Raw genomic sequence first — 17,403 nt, 5'->3', positions numbered from 1 at the left:
CTGCATTAACAACAGGAACAGAGACATCCAATTTACTGTCAATTATGACAAAAGTGAGATGAACTTTCTGGACCTACTGATAAGACACGAAGCCGGGTTCCTATACATAACTCTGTACAAGAAGAAAACAGATAAAAACACTACACTTCATTTTTCGAGCTTCCATCAGAGAAATCTACGGGAGAATTTGCCCTTCAGTCAGTTTTTGCGTATTAAACGCAATTGTATGAAGAAGGAGGACTATTTTGAGAACGCCAATGCCCTGATGGCTAAATTGGTCGAGAGACAGTATCCGAAAAAACTATTGAAGAGGGCTATGAAGAGAGCGTGGTATGTACCCAGAGAAACCCTACTGGTACCCAAAGAACGAGAAGAGGACTCACCCTTTGTCTGCGTCACTACTTTTTCAGGACGCACTAGCGAGATGAAGAAAATAGTTTGCAGGAATTGGTCTACTGTAAAATCTTTAGAACCGTTAACAAATCTTCCAAACTTCGCACTTAAGAAAAATCGAAGTCTAAAGGACAAACTAGTACATGCAAATACAGCGAAGAAAAGTACTACCCAATCAATTCGAACCATGTTATCCTTGCCACCAATCAAGGGCCATCGGAGGTGTGGTAACTGTTCATCTTGTCAGAGTACCATAGAGAGCGACATCTTCACATATGGAAACAAATTTGTAAAACATGAAACTTTCACGAACTGCAATACGCATAATGTGATCTACTGCGCACTTTGTCCATGCCCCCTGGCTTATGTCAGAAAAACAACTCAAGCCATCAAGACAAGAATGACTCAACACCGTTCCAGAATTAAATGTAAGATCATAAATGCACCGATGGTAAAACACTGCCTTGAACACCAACACAGCCCCAAAGATAAAAAATGGACTGTACTGAAACAGGTGCATGGAGCCAACGTTGATAGCCTCCTCTCTAAGTTTGAGGCTAAAACCATTATGTACCTTAATACAATCGATAACGGATTGAATGAACTTAGCGAACTCAACCACTTGACCTGAACTAGTCTCTTCCCAGTTCTTCTTTCTTTCCTCCCCTACGCAAATTTGCACATTTCTTTGTATATTTGAGCATTCTATAAAGAAAGGTGAACATATTGAGAGAACTGCATCCCGTGTTTCAACACACACGGTTATAACTCTGTAAGCCCTGACAACAAGACCAACTAGTTCAAGGGTTGCCCACAGACCTATCCTCACAACAGGCAATGCAATTTCCTTCCAGTAAATCTGTACATCTTTAAACGGAAATTTGTTGAAATAATATCTTTGTAAATAAGCAAATGGGAATGTGGAATTATGCCATTATGGTCTATCTGTATGTGATACCTACCCTGTAACCATGATCTTTAGAAGCCGTTTTATTGACCTGCTACGGTGTATTGGGTAAGTTAAAACAGTAACAGTTTAGTAAAGGTCCAACATCCAGCTAAATGAAACTTATGACTAACACTCCGCAGGCAGTTCTCCACTAGCGCAGAAGACTCAAGCACAATGGAGTTTTCTCACTACTGGGACTAGCAGTCCAAAAATAGAGCTCTGCAAATAATAAGTTTGAGGTCAGAAATCCATATCAGATGACGATATGTTTCCTGACATATGACTAATAACTAAAAACTTGCACTCGGGTTTAAGTCGTGCCGTCCAACCATTAAGGATCAGTGCATTCTCACACCAAAATATATACCATTAGGTTCGCGCAAGCTTTAGCCTGCACGTCAATATCACCCATACAATTTATTTAAATAAAGTTTAGGGCATGTTGACAAGATTATACCAACGGGTTCCCGTAATTTTGAGATCACGCATAAAGAACACCCACACAATCTGTTTTAATAAAGCTTCGTATATCACAGCTGAGGCAGTATGGGTACGAGAGTGCCTCGCACTTGATGAGACACGCCCCCCACACGCCCCCTGTCCCGGCCCCACACTCAGGACCAGGAAAGATTTATTTCACTTCCCGTGCGAATGCGATCACGCAATGTGCGAGGAATTGAGCTCGGTATGAATTACTGAAGGACACTGCACGACTTATCGCCCTGGTACAAGACCTCGACCCGGAACGCAATTAATTTGCGAAAGGACAGCTCCTCCGCAGCTGAGCCGATATAGAACACGGATATAGAACACGACAGCTCGCATTCTGGCTGTGCTAGGTAAGATCCTAAATCTTTTAGACCCATTCTAACACACTGGGTGTATACGGATCACTCGGTTACATTTGACCCAGAATTTCAACTTGTTGGGTCTTTCCTGGATACTATTGGACCACGAACTATAAGAGAATATTCAGCTCCGGGGTTAAGCTTACACAACGATTTGGTACTCCCACGCCCACCTCATCTTTCCACACAAAGTATGACGCATACTGTCACTTCCCTAATACCACCTTTGCTATTTCTAGCACTCGTGTAGAGAGGATCGGTCGGCGCACATTAAGCCACATAAAATAACACTTGTTCGTTCGCAACTTCTCTCTTTAATAATATCGTTGAGGACAGTAGCTCTAAAAAACATAGCATGTCACCTGTTGGACAGGCTACTACAACTTTGACCAGATGCTTTCTTTTGCCATAGTTTAAAGAGCACGGCTCGGGGACACGAGAATCAAGAATTTTATATCTTCAAAGACTTTTGTGGTACGTAGGAATATGTTTTGATTTTAACCAGTCACTTTATCTGTTAACACTCCGCAAATTTCCCAAAATCCTGAATAGTAAAATGGTCTTTTTTACACAACTAGATACCTCCAGTCCTCCGCATAAAATTTGTCCACCCTGATGAAGACCTTCGATAATAAGTGCCACGTAGAAGGTCGAAACGCGTTGGTTCTTTGATGAGGCAAGCCCTAAAGAATCAAGGAAACAAAACGACGTCAAGTCTCCAATACTACTTGCCAAGCATTCAAAATAGCGGCGCAAACCTGGTTTCCTAAAGCCTGTAGGCTACCTCCCTCTGGCATTCTAATAGATTATCATTTTGTGAGGACCAGAAGAATAGGAGTCCCTGTAACTTTATGTGAACAACGTAGGACTTTCTTTATATGTACAACACGCTATATACTGTTGTCTAGAAAAAGTATAAGGAGATTTTTTGTATCCATTATACAGAATTGTTGTTTATTTTTATGTGAGTACTGTCAAAGTATATGATATTGTGTTTGTTTGTTATTTGATTATTGTCAAGCTTTCCCAAGCAGTTTTGTTTTTGTTTTAGTAATAGCTGCACAGAATCAACAGGTCTTGATGAAAACATATAAAACGCAGTATTTGTTTATTATACAACTGAGTGGAAAATAAAAATCCACTTCAAAATTTGAAAAGTTCATTTGTGATGACAGAGGTAACATGTTTTGTTAATAATTTGATGTGGATATGGGCAGGAAGTTAGCCCTAAAGTTTTTATGTATAAATTGTCGTATATTTGTTGTAAGTGGTGTTTTTATATTTGTTTGTATCCAACAGCCCTGAAGAAGTCCTGCACTAGGACGAAGCGCGTCGGCTGTTCGTTGTGTTGAATGCTGGGTTTTATCTACGTGAAATGAAATTGAAACAATAAAAGAGAAATAAAAAATAAAAAATTGAAGAACTCTCTTTTTTGGATATGGACGTTAAATTTGCCCTGCTGATGAAGTTTTTCTGAGTGGTGCACCTGTGCTTTTGCTTTGAATTGTTAAGTTCCCGTTGGGAACAAGTACTGTGACGGTGGGTACTATTCAGTGTGCACACAGCTTTCACTTAATATAGATGGAATCTTACTTAAAGAGTGTAAAAACAGGTTAGGTGCTGGTAATTAGAAGGTTCTGCTTTCAGGTATTTTTGTTTATTTATTACACCAACCAGGCCTGACAGGGCTTCCCTGATGGCATCCTGGAAGACCTCTGTCGCTGACGATACCCCAAAACTGAGTTGCTTAAACCTTCTCAGCCCCACATGGGTGGAAAATGTGGTTATGTATTGGCTTTTCTCATCCAGGAGTAGTTGGTGATAGCCTGAATTTAAGTCTACTTTAAAGAACAATTTGGAACAGTTTCACCAATGGTGGGTGTAATATGCTGCTCTCTTTTGATCGCTTTGTTCGGCAATCGCATGTCCACACATAGACGATTTGCCCCCGGAGGTTTTGGCGCAATTACAAGCAGGGACACCCACAAGGTAGGACCAGATACTTTTTCAATCATTCCTGCTCTTTCCAAACGGTCCAATTCGGCCTCTATCAGAGGTCTCAAGTGAAACAGCATTCTTCTGTGTCTTAGTGCCACTGGTTTGATGGTTTCGTCTATCTGGAGTTTGACTTTTACACCTCCTGGACAGCCCAGACCTCTGAACAGCTCCGGAAATTATGCCATTATTCCTTCGGCATGTGACTGGTGGATCTGTTTCGCAAACATCACCAATCCCAGATCTTGCGCTGAGTGGCAAACCAACAGGGTTCCTGCAATATCCCTGGTTACATAGAATCTTGTAATTGCAGACGAGTCTCCAGGGGTGACCTGTACTTCTATCATCCTTTGGAGTGGAATGGGGGTATCTCCTCCATAGGTGAAGATGTGGGCAGACGTCCTGAGAAGTGGTGGTTTAGGTTAAGAGTTGTTCATACTGAACAGTGTCTAAAATGTGGACCAATGCTCCGCTGTCTATGAGCGCCATAATGTTTTTCTCCCCATGCTGATTTAGCACATTGGGGGTGGCCTCTTCCTCATGTTCGCTCTCCCTGTGTACGATACCACGAACACCTAATCCTCCTCATCATCTTCTGTGATGTTCATTCTGCGACAGAGGAGTGGATGCCTCCAGGGAAAGCCAGGATGGGTTCCACAGCGGTATTCGTACAAGCACCTTGAGACCCTTGCGGGTGAGTAGTGCGCTATACAAGTATCAAATTTACACATGCTCTCTACTTCTTCCACCGCTTCTGACGTGCGTACCACTGCACCAAGATTTAACTCTTAGGCTGTCTGGTTACATACAGACTGCAGTGCATTAACTAATAGAGGTTTCATAATGTACTATAGTGCATTTCCCACTAATTAACTTAACTTTCTTCCTCATAACGCTGTGATATCACCGACTATGTTGAAACGATTCTGCATTTAAAGAAATACACTTTTATGTATTTTGAAGCGAGGTTATATTTTTACATTACGCTTGTTACACGATCAACCTGTCAAATGTTTTCATGGCCGGGCTGATGCACGGGCGCTTAGAACCAAGATCGACGTTAGGCTCTGTTTAGGCTGGCTTTCCTTAGCTTTTCCACCTTTACATGTGACACGGATCTCACCAGATAACTTATTCTCATCACGCTGGATCAGCCCCAAACCCCAACTAACAAGCTCAGCTGACACTGCGGAAACCGCCGCCCTACCTCCCTCCCATCCAGGTTCACAGATGGCTGCAAGACCTCGACGGGACATCACGGACACACTTAAGGTCCGTGACTTTAATTAATTGAAGTCACTCGCCAGCTAAACTCAGCCCCCTACAACCTACTTGACCGGCTAACCGCGTAGCCCTAGGACTGCTCGGACAGTGTTTATACACCGCACAGACACGTGCGGAGTCAGCAGCCAATCAGCATTCGGAATAGTACACAGCGCTGTAGGATTGGTTGAGGTGCAGCCTATGCTTCAATCCTAGGTAACCTTACACCGGACGAGTCCCTCCCGCTCCCACACTGCTCCCTAAATATGTTCAGCCGTTGGATTGGCTTTCATACGACCCGGAAGTACTGTAATTATGGGCGAATGTCTTCCGTTAAAAGATCAATAACGGACAACGGACATTGGGTTGAATGTACGGACGGTCCGTGTAAGTAGCGGACAGGTGGTCACCTTAAGGGCAGGCCACGTGGGGTTAGTGAATGGGCGTGATACACATGATAACCAAAACAATTATTCATTCCGGCAGGGACAATGACAACGCAGGCGAGCAAGGAAGCCGAGGCAGTCACGGAGCCAGCAGCCCACAGTAGGTAAGTGACGCCCCTTATATCTTCTTTGCCCAGCTTCCACGCTCCTTTTTGTGTTATTGTATTATTATAGTTCCTCTTTGGCTTTTGGTGGTGCGTTTTGTTACAGGCATTGCTGAATTAGGCATCCTCTGATGGTAGGTACTAGGTGTCAACGGTAACCTGCACCAAATCTCTAGCAGAGTTGATGAATGTCAGATGTATGCATTATACTTACTATATATTTTTTAAGTCGGTGTTGCGGAGTTCATCTTCCCCTTCTAGTAAGCCTCAAATATTAGTCATATTTACAGTCATGCTCAAGTCAGATAGAATCGGGTGCTAAATCGTAATTGATGCACTGGCCCCCACCCATTTCAGCCAGTATTATTTATTTTAGTTTGTTACTTGATGTCGATCATTGACTTTCCCTTCGTCTACTATTCCTAAGCCCATTTATGGATTTTCAGAATTTGCTGCATTTTTTTCCTGTTCGTGGTTGCTACTCTAATGGCTTTTACATTTATAGCTGGAATTTTATTTACTCCTAGTGATGATTTAGTTTTTGTTTCTAATGTTAGTGGACGAAAACACTCTCACAGTTGTAATTTCAGTTTGCCAAGGAATAAAACTTGTAAGCTTTATTATTTTGTTTAGAGATGGCTGATGATTCTTGGTCTAACCTCTCATGTGTTTACTGATGATCACCGCCCAGTGGCCAAGTCTACTCTATCCTAATGCCTGATGCTAGCACTGTTTATCATCATTATCTACTGTTGGCCCTTTGCTCGTACATATTGAGCTACCAGTTCTACTTCCTGACACCACCCCGCCCCTCTCCAACTGCGTACCGTTCCCAGAGACGTGGACTATTAAGTCCCCAGGCGACATAACTAATCACCTGTCCTGTTCCTCAACCTAATACCTAGACCACCCCCAGTCGCCTACTCTTCTCGGCAGTGCATGCCTCCTCAGTTGTCAGAGGGACACGCCCATAATATCTGTATTATCAGAAAGGCAGCTCTGCCTACGTTGGGCTGCGTGTTCTGCAGACATTCCGACTCTTACGATCCAACCGTGTCATACGATATCGGCCTCCATCACACTGTCACCTGGTGAGGTGTCTAGGTCACATGGTGTGAACACAATTAGTTGGAAACCCCCGCAGAGAGCAGGTTTCCAACTAAATTGTTTCACTGCTCTGTGCATCCGATGCCCATTACATGGTGTGAAACATACGGAGAACATTGGCGGGTGCCTCCGAAGATTTGTTTTTTGGTTTCGGTGTATTTAAAGCGCCTCGGTCCTTGCTCTGCTTAAGCACCGCTTCCCTCGATGCGCTGCCCCCTCACGCGATGAACAACAATTAATATATTGGTAGGTCTGGATCTCTGTAGTTGTACCCAGAATAGTGGTTGCGCTGTTTGATTAATGAGTATAAGGTGGGTACGTAACTCTAGGGATAGTTCTGTAGTTTGAAAGCTGACCTTGCCTAATCTGTTTCTTGAGGGATGGAAGCAGAAACAACGCTAGCAAAGGGCGACAACGGCGCCGGTTTTCTATTTTAGTGCATATACTCCAGCTAAAGCACAACTGTTGCACGAAATGCACTGAGTCTAAACATGGGCTCATATCTTCGCCTCTGATAAAGACTACATAATAACGTTATTGTATAGGAAAGTAGATATCGATGAACCAAAACAATTTCTTGGTTTTCCTTTTGTAAGTGGATCCATGAAGGCGATTGCCACTCATTGTAAAGTAGGCTCTTATTGCCTGCAGCAAGACAATGCGAAGCGTAATCCGAAAAGACCGCACAGGATCTGATTACAGTGTTATGCCAGGGCATAGTGCACCCCGTCCTTTTCGAAAGTAGCTGTTAAAAACTACGTGAAACAGCATTACAAATTACAAGTGTACTTTGGGGGTGCATAAATTACCCTTAACCCGAAGGATGACTTGACACACTCTGAATTTGTAGCATTACTGTTAATTCAAGGTGTACTGTTTCATTTTCACACGAAGACTGTAGAACGTCATAACTTTCTATCTTCAGACAAGGGACTTGAAGTCAGACCTATCTCTCTCCATTCTCGTTTGGTTTCTTCCAGTATCCCTAGAAGTACTTTAGGAGGAGAGGGAGTGGGAGGTTTACAACATTAAGTTCTCCAAAGAAGACTGTAAACAGGCATGCATTGTTTTGTGTTATTGACACGCTTTGTACTATTTTGGAACTGGGGAGGGAAGTCGCACAGTGTTCAGAAGTAAATTGCAAATATGGTAGTTAACCTGTTGGTGTGCTGTTAAGAACATCCTCTACCTGCCCTAACTCACTATAATTTTCAAAAGTTAAGCATTGGGTAGAAACCTGCTCAGGCACTGCACTGGAGAAGACTGTTAAACTTTGGGGGCATTGTAAAATGTAAGCCTTTAATCACTGCGATTTTACTAAGACTTCCTAAGTGAAGTGTGCATAAATGCCAAACCCGTGGCTCCACTGTATGTGTGTAGTTCTTACGTGAGGATGTTGAATCCAGCAACAGATTATATAACTGTAGATTCCACTAAATTGTCGCTTGTGTGTGTGTGTGTGTGTATATATATATATATATATATATATGTGTGTTATATATATATATATATATTTTTTTAGTGAGTTAGTATAGCACTAACACTTCACTTTGATCACTAAGGAGATCTAGAAAGGAAGTCAAAAACATGATGCGAACACTGCATTAAGTGGGTTGGAGCCAGCTGGATGTACAGGAAGGACCTGAATGGGCATTCATAAATTACTTCTCAACATATGTGTTTCTAGTTGAACACCAAGTGTAAAAGTTTGTTTTTCTTGAGTTCTGTATTGAAGGTAGTTGCAGTAAGCCTCAGCAGAAGGTGTTTCAGACCCTGGTATTCCAGGCTTATCCTTTGTGTTTTAGTTTCTAGTAAGAGTGTTGTTGGATCAGCTGTGAGGAAACTGAACAAAGGTTTGTGGCTGTTACATAACAACAAGCCTGCTTTTTTAGGTAACCAGGCCCCCAACCTAATATTCTTTTTGCCTGATTCCGTGTTTAATGTTTTTTTTTTTTTACCAAGTTCTGGTGAAGTGTTTTCAGGTCTGGCTGAAATGATTTGGGACTGACATGACATGGTTATGTATCCAAGTTCTTGTGAAGTGTTTTTGGCTTGACATGGGTAAATATCCATAAATGTAGGCACACTCTGGTTGCCTGTTTTTGTTCCAGAGAAGTCTAATGATCATCCTTCATTTTCTTCTTCTTTTTTTTTTTTTTTTTTTTTTTTTTAAAGGTTGTCCTAAACTACATTTCAGTAATCCAGGTGTATAAACACCAGAGCTCGAGTGAGCTATTTTAAGTTAATACTTGCAGGAAATTTTCCAAAGGGTGACTATTGAACTGCATTGATTTGAGAGATTGTCACGTTCATACCTAAACCCCCAGATTTCTATTCTTGTGTTTGGGGACCATAATTAGTAGGCCAGTAGAATGTGTTAGAATGTTATAGTCTACCATGTTGTAGGCTGCCAAGAGATCCAGACGTATCTAGGCCTCATGTTTGTCTTCGCCAAGGGTTACCAGTGTCTTCTCTGATATCAGCCAGCGTTGATTCTATGCCTCACAATACTGTGAGTGACATCTGGCAGTTTTTTCAGAACTGAGCTCGGTTTCTTTGACTCTAACTTCTTCTCTTTTCTAGTTGGTTCCAATGTGGGAGTTTGGAAATTGGTCAATAGTTGAATAGCACCTTGGGAGGCCTGCCATGTTGTTTTTCATCATCTTGGTGATGATTTCATGTTTTGTTCAGAGACTGTGGCACTGGAACGGAGGCATCAATTAAATACATGACATATGCTGCATGATAGAGAAAAGTTCTTACATGCGTCCTACCGGTCATTGTTTCTGAATGTGCTGATTTACCCTGATTTATTGGCAGGTAAACTGTATTTGCACCAACGGTTTTTAAAATCTCAAATGCAGACTAAGGCAGGTGGTAAGGAGTTAGCGTTAAAATGGAAAAGGTTAACATTTGTGTTGAATTAGCCAAGTGTCTTGAGTTGGTTGGAAACATTAAGATCTAGAATGGTAATTTCAAGAAGTTTTTCATTTACATTATAGATGTTTTGTCTATTTATAGAATTAGAATAGTTCTCCATCTGTGCATGGTATTGAATGCAATTTTAATTAAAATGCATAGGACGTTATAAAGTGGAAAAGTCATAATTGGTTACTTTGCACTTTATTTGGACTGTTTGTCTTTATGAACCTATGATAATGTTTTTTTGAAAATGTCTCCCTTATCAATGGTTTCATTTCTTTCGATGAAGGCATACATGAATTCTGGCAAATCACGACTTGCTGTTTTTATAGTAATTTCCTGCATCCGGAATAAAAAACAAAGAAAAACAAATTTAGAACTTTGGAATGTTACAAGTATCTATATCTTCGGCAGAAGAGCTGACCTTTTTATATGTTTGAAAGAGTGGCATAAACATTTATACTCAAAAATGACATTTAATTGCCAAGTTAACTCGTCTCCTCCACTTTTGCTGATGAAATTACACACAATGTAACTGATGAAGTTGCATATTAGAAAAATGTTTAAAATTCCACATTGCATAATTGATGATATGGAGTGTTGCTTCATTGATGAGAAAGTGTATTATATCGGTCATGGTGGGTAATTTTTGGATCAAGCTTGCTGGCAACCTTCTCACCGTGCAAGCACAAGGAGACCACAGTGGCTAGAGTATCTAACAGTTTTGAGTCTACTGTCTGTGTCCAGGGCTAGCTCCAGAGTCATTTAGCTCTTCTTTTTATGGGTCTATTGAAAATGGGAGTGTGATGCAGGTATAGTGAAAAGCAGTTCTGTAGCTTTAAAGCGTGCACGTTGAGGGACCTCCATTGAAGCATTGAATGTGATCATCAGTGGCATTTTGGGGTAGGCAGCTTTAAAGATATCTCTGGCAGGTCCATTTACTAGCGACAGTGCTTTGAAGTGAGATTTGTTTTTTGTTTTGTTGAGTCAGTTTAGGCAAGGCTGAGGTAATGTGTTCGATCATCTCCTGCAAAAAATGTGCATATGTCTGAGGTCTCTTGTTTCTGTAGTGTCTTAGCAGGGACAACAGAGTAGATGCCACTTTGTACATTCATGCTACATGTTGCAGATTTTGTTTCTGTTTATCTATGCTGTTAGGGCTTATTCTGATTTCTGATGGTTTGTGATTGTGATCGGGTCACTTAGATACCTTCATGCTCCCCTGAGAAAAGTGATTTTGATTTGAGTGGTAAATTTAATAGCTTTAGACCTCACTACCTTTCCTGACGATTCTCTAACCATTTTGATGTACAGAAGAGTTTTCGGTTCTTTTGTAGAAGGTGTAAATTGTATGCTAACCAGCCAAATAATCTTATGTTTTGTGTTACATTTGGAGTTGCTTTGTACTCTGTGACATTGCCTCTTCCATAACACTCCGAAAAGTCTGAGAGCTTTCTAAACAACTGAGGCAGAAAAGCATTACAAAGTATAAGAATCGTGAAAGAGTATTTGTTCACGTCATAACCTTTTTAAAAATTTGGTAGTCACGCTTCCTCCCGTAGCTCCTCCGGCCCGGCCAAGCTAAAGCCTTTTTGTTATGCTTTTCTCCCCCCGCTGAGGCTCAGCGCGGGAGAGGAGCGTGGCGGAACATCAGGGGCACACATCGGTGCTGTTTTGGTCCGGATCGCCCCGGGGGAACCCCCCCAAAGGTTCGTCTGAGATCAGGGGACGACGGCGGTGAGCCCGAGGGGCGGAGCGTATTGGAGAGCTGTCCGGGCGCCTCGGTTGGGCCTGGTGCTGAAAGCTGCGGTCTGGAGGGGATCTGGCCCGCCGCTCGACGGTGACTGAAGGAGCCTGGCGGGAAGGGGCCCGACGGTGTGGAGGGCTTGGGACGGGTGCCCCGGCACTCGGACTGGTGACGGCGACACCTGGCACTGCGGAGGCCCTGACCCCTAGCCGAGGTACGGCGGACTCCTTGTTGGGGTCGGATCATCTGGCCCCCTGTGCGTGACTAACGGGGGCCGGTGGTGGAACTTATTTCACGGCGGGGCACCTCGGAGGCCCCGGGGGTGTCGCCGGGCCTAGTCGGTGTGGCTTGCTCCGCCCGGCCGCCATTTTGTCCCCGAAGGAACAGTGGTGGCGACCTCCGCTGAGCCCTGGATGCTGGCTGCACACGACCTCCCGATATTGCTGTCTTGACTACCGGAGGGATGAGCTGTTGGGACCCCCTCGCTGCGGCCCCCTTGGTTGTCTCACGCTAGCTCTTGCGGCTGACGGTGACCGGGCTCGGCCGCCATTTTGTCACCTGTGACGCAGCGACCTCACTTGTGGGGGATCCCCCGGCCCGAGTGCTTGCCGGCGGCTGAGCATCTCTGGGGCGCCTGGATCGGGGCCCGACTGCGGAGCTGACGATGGCTGGGAAAGGAGGCCCGAAGAAAGGGGACCGTACTCTGCCGGACATGCTTGGCAGGGCCCAGCACTTGCGGGACAGGACACAGCCCTCGCCGGGGCCCTCCCGGGCTCCGGCGGATGTGACTGGAGGGGAGCCACCCGTCACGAGGGCCTTCATGGAGGAACTGTTTAGCTCCCTCAGGGAGGACTTCCAGACACTGAAGCGGGAGGTGGCCAGCGAGGTCCGAGAAGTGCGCAGAGAGGTGGAGGGCCTAGGTGAGCGTGTGGAGGCGGTGGAGACGGAGGGCCAACAGCGAGCGGAGGAGATAGTCCACCTCCAGCAGGACGTTCTTCGCCTCCGGGAACAGTGTGTGGAGCTCCAGGCCCACTCTGAGGACCTCGAGAACAGATCTCGGAGGAACAACATCCGAGTGCGTGGCGTGCCGACTGCGGATGAGGGGTCCGATCTGGGGGGCTATCTGCGGGCCCTGTTCCGAGAAATCCTGGGGGAGGCCGCGGACTTTCCCATCAGCATCGACAGGGCGCATAGGGTTGGCCGCCAGCGCCAGCCATCGGCACCCCCACCGGACATTCTGGCCTTCCTGCCCGACTTTCCACTAAAGGAGCGTATCATGGCTGAAGCCCGCAGGAAACAGCCCCTGACCTTTCGGGATCGGCCGGTGGCGCTGTACCAGGACCTCTCTGCCATCACTCTACAGAAACGCAGGTCCTTTAGGATTGCCACTGACTTTTTGCGCGAGCATGAGACGCCGTACTCTTGGGGTCACCCCTTCCGCTTGATTTTTCGGTGGAACGGGGTATTGCATCAGCTACGCTCCTTGCAAGACATTTGTGGTGTCCTGGGGCTCACGGCAGCGGAGGAAGAGGGAGCTACGCCGTCGTGGAGGTCCTCGGAGGGACGGAATCGGCGGAGGTCATCGAGGCGGCGCTCAGCGACCAGTGCAGGGCGCCCGGACTCCCCTACCATTAGGGCGGACATGGCAGACGCCCTGAGGGCGGCGGCCGGGGACTCGATCGGCTCCTCTAGCGTGGCCTTGACGGCCTAACATACACTCCGGGGGGAGATGTCTTTAGCTTCTTAACATGCTTGGCACGGGGCGGGGGGGTTGGGGGGGAGCGGGCGGAGGTGAGTGGCTGGACGTCCACTTTGCTATTTTCTACGGACTTGCCCGTTTTGGGGCTTGACTGAGACTATGGGGTGTTTGAGTTTGGGGATGGCTAGTTGCCAAGGTTGTGTTTTGGGTGGGGGAGGGGGTTGTTTTGGGGTTGGGAAGGTCCCGTCCGATGTTGTCTTTGCCCGCTTTGTCTTGGCTTGTCCCGCGCTGCGGCCCCGCGCGCCCCACCCGCTGATTCCCTACCCATTGCATGGCGCTCCCGATCCCTGCGAGGAATGCCGGGCCTAAAGGTAGTGACCCTTAATGTTCAGGGTCTGAATAACCCGGTGAAGCGCAGGGCGATCCTGTCGTTGCTGGAGGGGACGCAGGCGGACATTTGCCTTTTGCAGGAGACACACTTATTGCCCCGAGACTGCCACAGGATGCGCTCTGCTAAGTTCCCCACCCAGTTCTTTTCCTCGGCAGCGAACAAGACGGCAGGGGTAGCCATTCTCCTAGCGAGCTCCTTTCGGGGGGAGGTGTTGCATAAGTGTGCTGAACAGAAGGGGAGGCTCCTTGCGTATCGCATGAGCCTGGGAGGCATAGCATTTACGGTTGGCTCCGTTTATAGCCCAAACGAGCACCAGGAGCGCTTCCTAGACTCCGCGCTGGTGGATGTCACTGCTTCCCCGGACCGACACGTTATCTTGGGCGGAGACCTCAACATTGTCTTTGACTCTGGGATGGACAGATCGGCGCAGCGCTTCCCGCAGACGGGGGAACTGTCCCAGGCTGGGAAAGCCCGAATTGCGGACATGGACTTGCATGATCTCTGGCGCTCCCTGCACCCCACGGATAGGGACTACTCTTTCTTCTCGCACGCACACCGCACTTACTCACGGCTGGACTACCTCCTGGTGAGTGGACCGATGCGTGCCGCTGCCACAGCGGCGGACATCGGGGTCCTGACCCTGTCTGACCACTCTCCAGTTATCGGCGTTTTCCAGTGGCCGGCGGCCTCCCCCTCTCGGGGGGTGTGGCGCCTCCGGGACACACTTCTACACAAAAAATCGGTGGTGCAACGCATCGGGGAGGTCATACAGGACTATCTCACTCACAATAGCAACACTGACACCTCGCAGGCGACACAGTGGGCGGCATTGAAGGCCGTCCTACGGGGGGAATTCATCTCTATCTCTGCAGCCGAGAATAAGGAGCGACAACTGAAGAGGGATGAGTTGACGGCTCAAGTTCGGGAGCTTGAGCAGGTCCACCGCCGTACGGGAGCGCCGAGGGTCTGGAGGCAGTTGAAGGCAGCGAGGAAGCTCCTCTCGGCTCTGGATCTTGATAGGGCGGAGTACGCCGCCTTACGTTTGAAACATGCCTACTACACTGGGGGGGACAGATGTGGCAAGCTCCTAGCACACCGGCTCCGGGTCGCGCAACAGCGCAGCGTCGTGAAAGAATTGGTGGGCGCGGACGGGGGGGTTGTCTCCGGGGACGCGGAGGTAGCGGAGTCTTTCCGCGGCTTCTACGAGGCGCTGTATGCTGAGGAGCCCTCCCCGCCACGGGAGACCGATAGCTATTTGGAGTCGGTGACCCTCCCGGTACTGGACCCGGCTCAGGCTGACCACCTGGAGCGGGACATCCATGTGGAGGAAGTGATTTCAGCTATTGCGCGGCTGAAACATGGCAAGGCCCCGGGCCCGGACGGGTTCACGTCGCTATTCTACAAGACTTTTTGCACGGCCGTGGCCCCTGTCCTTACGCGGCTGTTTAACTCTTTCTCCGCACCGGGAGCCATCCCTCCGGATCTCCTGAGGGCGACGGTCGCGGTAATCCCGAAGCCTGGGAAGGACCGGGCCCTTTGCGGCTCATACCGGCCCATCTCTCTCCTAAATGTCGACCTCAAGTTGTACACGGGGATTCTCGCAGCCAGGCTGGGTCCACACCTCCCCGACCTGGTGGAGGCGGACCAGGCTGGTTTTGTGCCCGGTAGACAGACGGTTGACAACACCAAGAGGGTGACACATGTTCTGGAGAAGGCCTCAAGGATCTCGGGGGAGCGGATGTTGTTGTCCGTTGATGCAGAGAAGGCCTTCGACAGAGTTCACTGGCCGTATCTTGAGCGGGTCCTTAAGAAACTGGGAATCGGCGATAAGTTCCGCACCATGGTATTTAATTGCTATAAGCATCCTTCAGCGTCGGTGCGGGTAAACGGGTGTAGCTCTGGTAGCTTTGCCATCGAGCGCGGCACGCGGCAGGGCTGCCCTCTCTCGCCGCTCCTGTTTGCCCTCTACATGGAGCCGTTTGCTCAGAGGATTCGTGACAATCCGGATGCTGTCGGGGTCCGGATGGGCCAGTACGTCCACACCGTCAGTCTCTATGCGGACGATGTCCTGCTGACTTTGGACGACCCTAGGAGGTCGTTGCCTACTTGCCTCCGAGAGTTGGACGCCTTCGCGGGGGTGGCCGGCTTCAAAATGAATATGAGCAAGTCGATGGCACTGGACGTGTCCCTGGCTGCGGAAACCAGGAGGGATCTTCAGCGGCTCTTCCCCATGCAGTGGTCCTCGTCCACGGTGCCGTATCTGGGGATTCTGCTGGCGCCTACACTGTCGGAGATGGTTACGGCCAATTATGCCTCCCTCAGCAGGAAGATCAAGGACGAGCTTGGCCGCTGGAACAAGGGCCTGCTGTCCTGGCTGGGGCGAATCGCGGCGGTCAAAATGACGGTGCTGCCCCAGATACTATATCTTTTCCGGGCCCTTCCACTCCAACCCCCGGTGGGCTGGATACGACAAATGCAAGCTGACATCTCCCGCTTTGTCTGGCAGGGCCGCAGGCCACGCATGAAGAGGGTCCTCTCCACGCTTGCTCCGGAAGCGGGGGGTCTCGGCATTCCGGACCTCCGTAAGTACTTTCAGGCGGCACAGCTCCGCTATCTGGTGGAGTGGAGCAGGTGGGAGTCCGACAAACATTGGCTCTTCCAAGACCAGGCAGTGGCGGGCCGCACCTTACAAGAGGTTCCATTCCTGCGCCGCGCGCACCGCCCCGCTAATCTTTACGCTTCCTTTGTTACGCGGGTCCCCCTGCGTGTGTGGGACGCGGTCTGTGAGGCCCGGGGCCTTACCACCTTCCCTTCGCCGCTCACGCCCATTGCGGGCAACCCGGACTTCTCCCCTGGGATGGAGCCGGGGGTTTTCTCCCACTGGGTGCAGGCGGGCTGCAGGGCACTCTTCCAGATCTATGGCCCGGAAGGAGTGGTTCCTTTTCAGCAACTCCGCCAGGAGTTCGGCCTGACGGAGCTGGACAGATTGCGCTACATGCAAGTTCGGCATTGGGCCCTCCAGCCTCAGGTGCGTGCCGCCGCTGCCCGTCCAATTACACCGTATGAGCGGTGGTTGGCTACTCGGACCTCCGACGCTAAACTGATCACTGATCTGTACAAACACCTACAACCCCCGCCGTCTCACTACTACAATCCGGGGAGGGAGCGTTGGCACAGGGAATTGGGTAGGACACTCAGCCACAAGGAATGGGACAAAATTGCGTATCGGGCGCGGCACTCTGCATACCACACGGGCCTTACGGAAACCTTCACTAAAGTGTCCACATACTGGTACTACACCCCGGAGAGACTGTATGAAATGCATAGACACACTGACAAGGGGTGCTGGCGGAGCTGCGGGCAGGAAGGTACCCTTACACACATCCTATGGGATTGCCCAGTGCTGACCGCCTACTGGAAGGAAGTTCTGGACGAGGTGGATGAGCACTTTGGCATAGAGCTGCCGCGCCTCCCGGCGTATGTCCTGTTGGGCCTCCCCAATGACCTAATGTACCCACTGAAGTCCCGCAGGGGTAGGC

The 17,403-nt window shown here is 48.2% G+C and overlaps 1 protein-coding gene across 7 annotated transcripts in view; it reads left to right on the top strand.

Annotated features, from left to right (window-relative positions):
• The first annotated feature begins 5,745 nt into the window (after window positions 1-5,745).
• Window positions 5,746-17,403, top strand: part of FBXL19 (F-box and leucine rich repeat protein 19) — a 232,401-nt gene continuing 220,743 nt past the window's right edge. For 4 of the 7 annotated variants that reach the window (XM_085618744.1, XM_085618745.1, XM_085618741.1 and 1 more), the window contains exons 1-2: window positions 5,746-5,835; window positions 5,935-5,998. The gene's annotated coding sequence lies outside the window, so the exon portion shown is untranslated. Of the gene's footprint in view, window positions 5,999-17,403 lie in introns of all 7 variants that reach the window. The other 3 variants (XM_085618742.1, XM_085618743.1, XM_085618747.1) reach the window with 3 other exon arrangements.

The sequence above is a fragment of the Triturus cristatus genome, chromosome 7, assembly GCF_964204655.1.
Source record: "Triturus cristatus chromosome 7, aTriCri1.1, whole genome shotgun sequence".
Taxonomy (NCBI): domain Eukaryota; kingdom Metazoa; phylum Chordata; class Amphibia; order Caudata; family Salamandridae; genus Triturus; species Triturus cristatus.
This window is presented reverse-complemented; position numbering and strand designations above follow the sequence as displayed.